This window comes from Pseudorca crassidens, chromosome 1 (assembly GCF_039906515.1).
Source record: "Pseudorca crassidens isolate mPseCra1 chromosome 1, mPseCra1.hap1, whole genome shotgun sequence".
Lineage (NCBI taxonomy): Eukaryota > Metazoa > Chordata > Mammalia > Artiodactyla > Delphinidae > Pseudorca > Pseudorca crassidens.
This window is the reverse complement of record NC_090296.1, coordinates 3676501-3686644: the sequence shown is the minus strand read 5'-3', so window position 1 is coordinate 3686644 and position 10144 is coordinate 3676501. Positions and strand designations below refer to the sequence as shown.

At 43.8% G+C, this 10144-nt stretch overlaps 1 protein-coding gene across 7 annotated transcripts in view; it reads left to right on the top strand.

The window, feature by feature from the left end:
- The window catches only part of TECPR2 (tectonin beta-propeller repeat containing 2), a 95997-nt gene that overhangs the window by 369 nt on the left and 85484 nt on the right, over positions 1 to 10144 (top strand). The window contains exon 1 of one of the 7 annotated variants that reach the window (XM_067724606.1): positions 157 to 300. The exons of 5 other annotated variants lie outside the window; for them this stretch is intronic. The gene's annotated coding sequence lies outside the window, so the exon portion shown is untranslated. Of the gene's footprint in view, positions 1 to 156; positions 312 to 10144 lie in introns of those variants that run through there. One more of the 7 variants, XM_067724521.1, reaches the window with a different exon arrangement.

The window sequence follows — 10144 nt, the reverse complement described above, 5'->3', positions numbered from 1 at the left end:
GTGCCCGGCAGAAGCTGTCAGTCCGCCGAGGGAGTGGTCGTCGCCCACCTCTCCTGGGCGCCGCGGGTCGGCCGACGCCTCCCGCGGGCCCTCCGCCCCAAGTGACCCGGCTCGCTCGCCCCTCCCCTTCGGCGCTTTCCCTCCCCTGTGCCGCACCCTGGCATCCCTTTTGCGCCGCGGGCCCGAGGCGCCGAGCTCCGTGGTCTTACGATTGACGCTGCGTCTTATCCCCCGACCCTCTCAGTCCCCGTCCCTTCATCCGCCCACCAGCGCCTGGCACCACGCCTTGGCATGTACCCAGTAGGTGCTCAGTAAGTGTTCGTTAAATGGATAAATGAACGACTCGTCTCCCAGTCCTGCCTTAAGGCCTCAGAGGCAGAATAGTGAGTGCAGGTTGAAGAGTGGGGTACCCTCGAGTCAGACCCGGCTCACAGCGCTGCCCCTTCCTAGCTGTGTGCTCAGGGCAAGTGATGTCTCACTAAACTTCAGGTTCATCATCAGTAAAGAAGGGATGGTAATAGTTTCTAGCTCTGGCTTGGTGGAAGGATTAAATGGGTCAGTGCGTGTGAATTGCTCAGCACGGTGCCTGGCACGCGGTCCATTTCAATAAAGGCTAGCCCCTGCTCTCCTTACCCACATACCCTACTTCCTTTTCTCTTCCCTTCCCTTTGTTCTTCCTCACTTTCTCGCTGAGATTCAGGAATTTTATTCTGTTCTGTTGCTTCTGTTAACATTTGTAGGCAGAGTGTGGGGTACCAGCATGCATGCACCTTTGCCTTACCTGCTGGAGTGATAAGTTGCCCTTGGGGTTAACTTCCTCCTTGTAGCCAAGGTCTTGAGAACTTTAAGGAAAGGAGTTCTGGAAATCCCCAAACCCAGATCCCAGCATGGGCAGAATCTGGGAATAAAGCCACTGCAGCCTTTGTGGTCACCAGTGACTCCTGCAAGGAGCTGCAAGGCGTTTTGTACTTTCTCTCACCCAGCTACAATGTACCTTGACAAAGCTCTGACCTTGCTTTTTTTTTTTTCCCCCAACATCTCTTGTTGGCATTCAGCAGATAGTTATTTGGGGCCTGTTGTAGGCCAGCCACATACCAGCTTCTAGGGATGCTGTGGTGGACCAGACAGACCCAGTCCCTGCCCTCAGGGAGCTTTCAAACTTGAGAACCAGCAGGCATAGATACAGGGGATGCTCTATTTGAGTTTTCAGGACTGGCTTGGAGACTGGTGGTGGGATAAGGAAAGTCCTCTCCTGAAGGAGTGACTAGTAAGCAGCTTTTGTTAGGTTTAAGTTATTTTGTTGTCACATTGTCTTTTTCAATAGAAGATTGGCTCCTACTGGATTTGTTTTCAGTTTTCTCTTAGAGAAATTACACTTCAAGTTTGAGGAAGGTCTCATTTCTTATTAGCTTGTATGTAGTTTGAACAAAATAGCTCCTAGAACTTAATGAGGAAAAAGGGAAGGAAACAGGCGTCAGGCAGAGCAGTTAATTAAACTTAGAATAAGTGAAGAACAGATGAGGAAACTGTTGCACACATAATGAAGACAAGCTTCGGAGTCAAGCATGGAGAGATTTCTAGATATAGTGGAGCTCAAGGAGCTTGATAGAATCCAGAGGGAGTAGTTGATGGCTCTGTGAACTGCTGAGGTGGAAGTGAGCTGTTGTTCCAAGTGTGTGTCAATTTTAAATGAACGTATTCTTTGGATCCAGACATAAGAGACCAGTGAATTTTTGCATAATCATGGACATAACTGAGGTAGAGTGGCTTTATATTTTGTTCTGTCATACTTGGGGAATTCTGGCACAGTGTTTTGAGGGAGATTAATTCAACAAATATGTGTTGAGCGTTGATTGTACCACACTCCCTATTGGTCTTTTGAAGCCACTGCAAATTTGTGGATGAACAGGATGTAGATGAAGACTAGAAAGAAGCCATTGAGGAAGATAGAGAACAAATCATGATGGTGCCCTGTGATAACTGCCCTCATAGCGTTCTGTGAAAGAGGGAGGCTGAAGGCTTCCTGTGGAGAACTTGTTCTTACAAGATGCGTATGGGGGACGGGGAAGGAATGAAAGGGACTTTGCAAAGACACACAGGTCATGGTGTGTTCAGGGACTGTGGTGGGAAGCTCACTGTGGCTGCAGTGTGGAGTATGTGGCTGGAAGAGTGGCCTGAGATGAAGCTGGATGCGGACTGGTTTGTTGAACTGCTCAACTTCATGCTGTCATCAGGCTTTAGACTCTGAGCACTGGCTAGCCAGCGGGCTTGGGATCAGAAAAGTGACAAAACCTCATCTGGAAGATAAATGACTGCCTCCATCTCATTATGTTCAGCCATAAGATTTTAACATTTAAAAGAACAGTGGATGTTGTAGCCAGACTTTAAAAATAGACTGTATGGGAGGGAGACGCAAGAGGGAGGAGGTATAGGGACATATGTATATGTATAGCTGATTCACTTTGTTGTACAGCAGAAACTAACACACCATTGTAAAGCAATTATACTCCAATAAAGATGTTAAAAAAAAAAAAGACCCTGCAACAGGGAGTGGCTGTCACTTCCTAGCGATTTTGGAGAGACCCCTTAAACCATTAGAGCTGTCAGGGGGCTCTGGCAACTTCTGATCGTTGTACTAAGTGGATGATTTAGACTGTGTGTTACTAGTCCTAGCTCCAGTTTATAAAACTGCCCATCAGGCATTTGGGTGCTATCAGTCAGCGTGAAGGTCAGCTCCCACCTTCCAGGTGTATGGGATTGTGGGGTTAATGGGGGAGAGAATTATCCTGCCTCAAAGAAGAATGTTTTGATGTTTTATATTTTTAATGGAAATATTCAGAACCACGGAAGCATTATTGATTTTAAAGATTGGATTGAGAATATTTTTTTGCAGTAAGACCTGAAGTTAACATTTTACTTATTCATTCAACAAATCTTTACTGAACATCTACTCCGTGCCAAAGATATTGTTAACGTACGAGGCTTTTCATTGGTAAACAAGAGAGGGTTTATGTTGCTTACATTCTCATGAGAGAGATGATCATTAAACTGTTTATCAAATAAAGTAATTAAAGGTTGTGATGAGAATTATGAAGGACATAAACAAGATGATATGTTAGAAGGAGGAGGGGACTGATGGATACTGTAAGTGATCTGATCAGGGAAGGCCTTTCTGAAGCCTGGTGTGTGGAGAGAGATGAACGATCGTAGGGGGAGTAGTCAGTTCTGAAGCCTGAGGAGGGCAGAGTGGACCAGTGGAGCTAGAGCTTGGGGGATGAGTGGAGAGAGGTGGAGATGTGATGGGGGAGCCAGGAAGGGGTCAGACCACACAGCCTGTAGGCCACAGAAGGGTATTTGCTTATTCTCAGAGCACTGGGGAACCACTGTAGAATGTTGAATAGGGTGAGTGGTATGAGATCCACCCATTTCTCTTTCAAAGAACTTCTTTTTTTTAGACACTTTTTTTCAGAGCAGTTTTAGGTTCACAGCAAAACTGAGGGGAAGCTACAGAGATTTCCCGTTTACTCCCTGCCCCACCCGTGTGCATAGCCTCCCCTTTTATCAGCATCTCCCACCAGAGTGGGGCATTTGTTACAACTGATGAACCTGCACTGATACAGCATAATCACCCAGAGTCCATCGTTCACCTTAGGATTGGTGGTGTGCGTTCTGTAGCATTGGGCAAATGTATAGTGACATGTATCCATCTTTATGGTGTCAGTATTTTTATTGCCCTAAAAATCCTCTGTGCTCTGCCTACTTATCCCTTTCCCTCCCCCACACAAACCCTGGCAACCACTGATCTTTTTACTGTCTCCATAGCTTTGCCTTTTCCAGAAGGTTACAGAGTTGAAATTATACAGCGTGCAGCCTTTTCAGATTGCCTTCTTTCACTTAGTAATGTGCACTTCAAGTTCCTCCACGTCTTTTCATGGTTTGATAGCCCATTTCTTTGTAGTGCTGAATAATATTCTAGTGCCTGGATGTACCAACGTTTATTTATTCATTCACTTACTAATGTGCTAGTTGCTTCCAGACTTTTACAATTATGAATAAAGATATTGTAAACATTCTGGTGAAGGTTTTGTGTGGGCATAAGTTTTGAACTCGTTTAGATAAATACCAAGGGCTGCAACTGCTGGATCATATGGTAAGATTATGTTTAGTTTTGTAAGAAACCTTCAAATTGTCTTCCTAAGCGGCTGTACCATTTTGCATCCCCACCAGCAATGAAAGAGAGTTCCTGTTGCTCCACATTCTCACCAGCATTTGGTGTTGTCAGTGTTCCAGATTTTGACCATTCTACTAGGTGTGTGGTGGTATCTCGTTTTAATTTGCATTCTCCTGATATATGATGTGGAGCATCTTTTCATAGACTTATTTGACATCTGTATGTCTTCTTTGGTGAGGTGTTTATTAAGATCTTTGGCTTGTATTTTTTTTTTTGCAGTACGCGGGCCTCTCACTGCCGTGGCCTCTCCCGTTGCGGAGCACAGGCTCCAGACGCGCAGGCTCAGCGGCCATGGCTCACGGGCCCAGCCGCTCCGCGGCATGTGGGATCCTCCCGGACCGGGGCACGAACCCGTGTCCCCTGCATCGGCAGGCGGACTCTCAACCACTGCACCACCACCAGGGAAGCCCTGGCCTGTATGTTAATTGGGTTGTTGAGTTTTAAAAGTTCTTTGTATATTTTGGATAACAGCCCTTTATCAGATAGGTCCGTTCTGCAGTTTTTCTCCTAATCTGTGGCTTGGCTTCTCCTTCATTTGACGCTGTCTTTTGTAAAGCCGAAGTTAATGCAGTGCAGCTTGTCAGTCGCTGCTCTCCGGGCCGTGCCTCTGGTGGTGCTGTTTGCAGTGGCGCCTGCGCCCAGGCTCGTCTGGCTTCTCCCCTGTGTCGCCGTCTGGAAGCTTTATATGTCAGTCGCTGCTCTCCGGGCCGTGCCTCTGGTGGTACTGTTTGCAGTGGCGCCTGCGCCCAGGCTCGTCTGGCTTCTCCCCTGTGTCGCCGTCTGGAAGCTTCATAGCTGTTGTGCTGTACATCTAGGCCTGTGGTCCTTTTTGGGGCCGCGTTGGGTCTTCGTTGCTGTGCGCGGGCTTTCTCTAGTTTCCGAGTGGGGCTACTCTTCATTGCGGCGCCTGGGCTTCTCATTGTGGTGGCTTCTCCTGTTGTGGAGGACGGGCTCTAGGCACGCGGGCTCAGTAGTTGTGGCGCACGGGCTTAGTTACTCCGCGGCATGTGGGATCTTCCCGGACCAGGGATGGAGCCCATGTCCCCTGCATTGGCTGGTGGATTCTTAACCACTGCGCCACCAGGGAAGCCCCTGTGATCCATTTTGAGTTAATTTTTGTGAAAGTCTATGCCTACATTCACTTTTTTACATGTGGATGTCCAGTTGTTCTAGCACCATTTGTTGAAAAGGCTGCCTTTGCTCCATTGTATTGCCTTTGCTCCATTGTCAGAGATCAGCTGGCTGTATTTATGTGGGTCTATATCTGGGCTTTCTCTTCTGTTCTCTTGATCCATTTGTTCTTTTGCCAGTACCACTGTCTTGATAACTGATGCTTTATAATAAGTTTTGCAGTTGGGTAGTATCAGTCCTCTAACTTTGTTTTTCTCCTTCAATATTGTGTTGGCTATTTTGGGTCTTTTGTCTTTCTATACAAACTTTAGAATTATTTTGTTGGTATCCACAAAATAACTTATTGGGATTACACTGAATCTGTACATTCAGTTGGGAAGAATTGACATCTTAACAATATTGAATTTTCTTATCTGTGAACATGGGATATCTCTCTATTTATTTAGTTGTTCTTTGATTTTGTTCATGTGAGTTTTATACTTTTCCTTGTATAGCTCTTTACATATTTTGTTAGATTTATACCTAAGTGTTTTGTTTGGGGGGATGCAAATGTAAATGATACTGTGTTTTTAATTTCAAATTCCACTTGTTCATAGCTGGTATATAGGGAAGTGATTGACTTTTGTATATTAATCTTGTATCCTGAAACCTTGCTATAATTGCCTATTAGTTTCAGGAGTTTTTTTATTGATTCTTTCAGATTTTCCACATAAATAAACATGTCATCCACAAACATAGTTTTATTTCTTCCTTCCCAATCTGTATACCTTTTATTTCCTTGTCTTATTGCATTAGCTGGAACTTCCAGTAAATGTTGAAAAGGAGTGGTGAGAGGGGGACATCCTTGCTTTGTACTTGATCTCAGTTGGGGAAGCTTTTTTTTTTAAATTTATTTACATATTTATTTTTTATTTTTGGCTGCATTGGGTCTTCGTTGCTGCGCACGCGCTTTCTCTAGTTGCGTTGAGCGGGGGCTACTCTTCGTTGCGGTGCACGGGCTTCTCATTGCAGTGCCTTCTCGTTGCGGAGCACGGGTTCTAGGCACATGGACTTCAGTAGTTGTGGCACGTGGGCTCTAGAGCGCAGGTTCAGCAGTTTTGGCGCATGGGCTTAGTTGCTCTGCGGCATGTGGGATCTTCCTGGACCAAGGCTTGAACCCGTGTCCCCTGCATTGGCAGGTGGATTCTTAACCACTGCGCCACCAGGGAAGCCCAGTTGGGGAAGCCCTGGGTTTCTCAACATTAAGTGTAATGTTAGTTGTTAGGGTTTTTTTGTGGATATTCCTTATCAGGTTGAGGAAGTTCCCCTCTGTTTCTGGTTTACTGAAATTTTTGTCATGAATGCATGTTGGAGAGCTGATTCTTCTTTTTCTTGTTTGTTTTGTTTTTTGGGTTTTTTTGGTGTGTTTTTTTGGGGTAATAGCTTCATTGAGATTTCACATACCATATATATTAACCATTCAAGGTGTACAATTCCGTGTTTTTTAGTATATTCACAGAGTTATGCAACAATCAGTTTTAGGACATACCACCCTAAAAAGAAACACCATGTCCTTTAGCAGTCATGCCCACCCCCACTCTCTTCTCTCAGCTTCAGGCAGTCATTGCTTTCTGTCTGTAGATTTGCTTATTCTGGCCATTTGCTATTTCATATAAATGGAATCATGCAAATGTGTGGTCTTTTGTGTCTGGCTTCTTTCACTTAGCATAATGTTTTCAAGGTTCATCATATTGTAGCATATATCAGTACTTCATTCCTTTTTATTACTGAATAATAGTCAGTTACATGGATATACAATGTTTTGTTTATCCATTCATCAGTCGATGGACAGTTGGGTTGTTTTACTTTTTGGCTTTTATGAATAGTAATATGAAATTCTGTATACAAGTTTTTGTGTAGACATACGTTTTCATTTCTCTTAGGTATATAACTAGGAGTAGAATTGCTGGGTCATATGGTAACTGTACGTTTAACCTTTTGAGGAACTGCCAGTGACTGCCGCATTTTATTTTCTACCAACAATGTATGAGGGTTCCAGCAATGTTCCAACAATGTATGCGTTTCTCCACATCCTTGTTAACACTTATCTGTCTTTTTGATTATAGCCATCCTAGTGAGTGTGAAGTGATATCTCGTGGTTTTGTTTTGCATTTTCCCTGATGATTAATGATATTGAGCATCTTTTCATGTGCTTATTGGCCATTTGTATGTCTTCCGGGGAGAAATGTCTATTCAGATCTGTTGCCCACTTAAAAATTACCTTTTGGACTTCCCTGGTGGCGCAGTGGTTGAGAGTCCGCCTGCCGATGCAGGGGACACGGGTTTGTGCCCTGGTCTGGGAAGATCCCACATGCCGTGGAGCGGCTGGACCCATGAGCCATGGCCGCTGAGCCTGCGTGTCCGGAGCCTGTGCTCCGCAACGGGAGAGGCCACAACAGTGAGAGGCCCGCGTACCACAAAAAAAAAAAACAACAAAACAACAACAACAACAAAAAAACCTTTTAATTATTAAGTTTTAAGCATTTCTCATATATTCTGGATACAAGTCCTTTGTCAGATGTATGATTAACAAGTATTTTCTCTCATTCTGTGGGTTGTCTTTTTACTTTTCTTGATGATATCCTTCAGAGCACAAAAGTTTTTAATTTTGTTGAAGTCAGAGAGCTTATTCTGACTGCTCTGTATGAATCCGGATTCCAGGGACAGGTGTAGAAGCAGGAGAGCAGTTGTTACAAGAACAATGCGGTGGTCCACGTGAGAAGTGTACTGGATTTGTCTCAGGCATGGCCACAGAGTTGGTGAGAAGGGGCCAGCTGTGAGGTAGGTTAGGACATAGAGCTGATGGAACAAGGTGAGGGATTACTGTAGGGGTGAGGGAGAGGGAGAAATCATGGATGAATGATAGGGTTTCAGCTTAAATAATTTTGATCCAAAATTTGATTATGCTGTCTGTTACCTGCTACAGAATTATGATAGTTTTTAATGGAGTTTGGCCAGCGAGCCCGGCACTCCCTTCTTACACATTTGAAATTGCTTTTGGTTGTATGATCACTGATTGTGCCAAGGAGATGGTTCCAGAGACTCTGACCTTCCATATTTTCCTCTAATACTGCCTACGCCACCTCAAATAAACATATTTTCTAAGTGAGACTAGTGTGCCTGCTTTACCAGTGCAGTTTCAAGGCAAGTCCTCTGCCCCCTTCTAACCAGACTGCAACCTCAAAGCCCCCTCTGTGTAGAGATTATGGAACTCTCAGTGAATAGTATCAGTTCAAGGGAATGAGTTTTTGAAATCTAAATGTCATAATTTGACAGGGCTACTTTGAGGAAAAAGACTTTTAAAGGAGGAACTAATATCAGCTGACATTTGTGAAGTGCTTCTCTCCTCTGCTTGCTTCCTAGGAGATCTCATCAGCTAAAGTGGAAATTAAAACACTTTGAGAAAATCTTGGTTTATGAATATAGCGTGTTCTCTTGGTTTATGACTATAGTGTGTTCTCTGCAGTTTTTTTATATGGTCACTAAAAATCTTATTCTAGGGAAGTATTTAATGACATGGCAAGTGCTCATGATTTATTAAGTGAAAAACCCTGTGTGTGTTTACACACATGTAGCTATACCCTATCTATATATGTAACATGTCTCTATGATGGGATTATGAGTGGCATTTATTTCATTCTTTGTACTTTTCTATATTGCTATGTTTTTGATAGCGAACGTTTATAACTTTTATAAAAATAAAATTTTATTTTAAAAACATCACGTAAATTGTGGCACATCAGTGTTTGTGTGCACACACCCATCAAGGAAATACATCTTTTCCTGCTCCTGTGATGCCCTTCTGCTTGAAGGTGGAGAGGAACTGTTGAAATGAGAACATTTCTCGCCTGTAAAGTGGAGATAACAGTGGTGCCAACCTCCTGAGGTTTTTTGTGAGGATTTAATGAGTTCGTGTGTAAAACAGTTTCTGTTAAGTAATAGTGTTTACTGTTACCACTGTTGCTACTTTCATTGTTATTTTGGCTTTAGTGTCCTCCTTAAAATGATCTACGTGCTTTCCCAAGGTGTCTGACTGTGGCTGTCCTCGCTTGTGTTTGCCTGATAGCCGTTTCATTTTCATTTGATTTCGGGGTCATGTGGGTTTTGCCCACCTCTCTGGAGTACTTGTACAAACCAAAGATTGGGGAGCATGGATATCTTTTAGCCAAGGCAGTCTTGACCTTACAAAGTTGTAAATTTATGAAGTATGCTGCTGTATGGACAGGATCAATATTCACCGTCAAAATTTCACTTAAAATTATATGACCCTGGGCAAATTTCTGAACCTCCCAGAGCTTCAACTTCTGCTAAAAGAGGGTATATTAATGTTCTTAACCATCGCAGAGGGACTTATTACTGTTTACTTACCTTTAGGAAAGGTGTTTGTAAGTTACCCTGCCTGCTTCACTGTATGTTTTGTCTATCATGACTGTCAAATGAAATAGGAGTCTGAAAATGATCTAGAGGATTTTTATTCCAGCATTGAACTGGGGCCATATTGGAGAAAAGAAGAAATTTTGTTTCTTTTCCATTCTTGAACTCACTCCTTCCTTGCAGATTTTCCTTTTTTTATAACTCATTCATTTATTCAATAAATACTTAGTGTGGGACTTCCCTGGTGGCGCAGTGGTTGAGAGTCCGCCTGCCAACGTAGGGGACACGGGTTTGAGCCCTGGTCCGGGAGGATTCCACATGCTGCGGAGCAACTAGGCCCATCCCATGCGCCACAATTGCTGAGCCTGT